Source organism: Lucilia cuprina, chromosome 6 (genome assembly GCF_022045245.1).
Source record: "Lucilia cuprina isolate Lc7/37 chromosome 6, ASM2204524v1, whole genome shotgun sequence".
In the NCBI taxonomy this organism is placed as follows: Eukaryota; Metazoa; Arthropoda; class Insecta; order Diptera; family Calliphoridae; genus Lucilia; species Lucilia cuprina.
Genome location: NC_060954.1, coordinates 26,811,979 through 26,814,431, shown reverse-complemented (window position 1 = coordinate 26,814,431; position 2,453 = coordinate 26,811,979).

Below are 2,453 nucleotides of genomic sequence, written 5' to 3'. Positions count from 1 at the left end.
AATGATTTATTAATTATATTGACTAAAATGTCACCCACTAAGCTCCAAATGTCTATTTGATATTTCGTTAAAATCTTGTTTTTTATTTATTTTACTTATTATATGTTACTTCTATATTATTTATTGCACGGAATTTAAAATTAGTTATTACTGGTTGTATTCTATTTGAATATTGCACATTTTCAATGGAATCTCTTATCTCTCTTATAATATTTGTTTAATTCGTCAGCTATTTGTTTATTATCCTTATATTCTATTTGATCAAATATCACAGATTTTATCACAGTTTGGTTTTTTCTAAGCACTAAGTTTTTTATTTGGTTCCACATTTGTTTTTGATCTTTCGTATTGGTTATTTTGTTATTGATGTATTTCTTCTTTTTATTTTGTACTTTCGTTTTGTATAAGTTTCTACTCGATATATAAATTTATCACGCTTCATTCGTATTTTGAAATTTGGCTAATTCATGTTTTCTTATTTTTTCTATTTTTAATCTTTTTAGTTCTGAATTAAACCAATTATTGATGTTACTTCATTGTGTTATTGTTTTTCTATACGTGAATTTGTTCACTGTTTATCTAAATTCGATGCTATTTCATTTATGTCATCACTCAGATTTGGAGCTTTTATTTCACTTAAATAACCATAAAATGAGTTTTTCTTATAATTAAATATTTCTTTGGTTTCGTTATGTGTTACTTTATCATATTTGTAATAATTAATGTTTCGTGGCCCGCTATATTATTATTAGCACTGTTTTCTATAGACATATTATCACTATTTGTTAGGACATAGTCTATTAAAGTATCGGATATATTCGTTACGAGTATATTTATTTACTATTTGATTCAGACCATTATCATTTATTATGTTCTCTATCTTGTTTTTATAAAAACTGTTCTTTTCCAGTCAATATTAAAATCTCCACTAGTCCATATTAAGATCTATACTAGTGTTATCCATAATTATAAGTCTTTCTTCATATCTTTTGTCAATTGCTAGTATTAGTTGCTTTATTTCATTTTCGTTGCTCTTTAAAGATGATTCAAATTCCCTTTTATATTCCTTTAGGGTTTGTTCATTTATTTGTACCCCATCTTGTATTTCTCCCAGTACGAGATCCACATTTCTTATATATTGCATACAATCCTCGCAAATAAATCTAACAAAATTACTTGATTCTAGAACTCCTATCGAATATTGGTCTACACCACAGCATTTTTTGTAAATATCATTGTACATCGCAAACACCATTGCATGTTAGTCCCGTCTCTCCCCTAATTACTGACTTGCACCCACTGCAGTCAGTCATTTAGGGTTATTTTTAAGATTATTTCTCAATAAAATTGTATTTTAGAAAAAACTCTATGTTCACTACTTAATAGGATTAATGTTTTTAAGTGTTTTAAAAGCATTTTTCTTTTTTACACTGTTTATTATTGTTTAATTATTTTATATAGAGCTGTTGATTTTAGCTTGTTATCGCTTTTCTTATTCTCTTTAGTGGAGAGGGTATATTGGGTTTGTGCTGATGTTTGTAACATACAAAAATGTTTGTAACATACAAGTTTGAGGTTCCGATATGGGTGCGAATAACTTTGACAGTTTTCATGCTATGTATCATTTTAAAGCATTATGATTGCACTTTAATTTGGTATATCATTTGTGACATAATGTGTTTTAAAACGCGGTAATTTGAAGTTCCGATATGGTTGCAAATAACTTTGACAGTTTTCATGCAATGACAGTCATTTATGCATTATTTTAAAGCATTCTAATTGCACTTTAATTTGGTATATCATTTGTAGCATAATGTGTGTTTTTACAAATTGGTCAATTTGATAGATCGGTAGAATTATTGCTCTATGTAATCAGAGGTTCCGATATGGTTGCAATTAACTTTGGCAGTTTTCGTTCTACAACAGGCGTTTATGCATTCGTCGTTTAAAGCATTAAAATTACCACTTGTTTTGGTACATTATTTATCGCATCATTTTAAAGTATTATGATTGCACTTTAATTTGGTATATCATTTGTAACATAATATGTCCTTCTAAAAAATGATAAATTTGATGGATTGGTTTATTGTTTTATGTTTAAAAACGCTTTCATTTGAGATTCCGATATGGCTGCAGATAACTTTTATAATTATAATGTTATAACTGTCGTGTATACATCTTTTTATTGCATTATAATTGCCATCTGTTTTAGTATATAATTTATTGCATAATGTATTTTTAGAAAATGGCCAATTGGACAGATCGGTAGAATTATTTTCATAGCTTTAAAATAAGGTAATTTGAGGTTTCGATTTGATTGCAAATAACTTTGACAGTTTTCATGTTATGACAGTTTTGGTATATAATTCATTGCATAATGTATTTTTAGAATATGACCAATAGGATATATCAATAGAATTATTTTTACAGCTTTAAAAACGCGGTATTTTGAG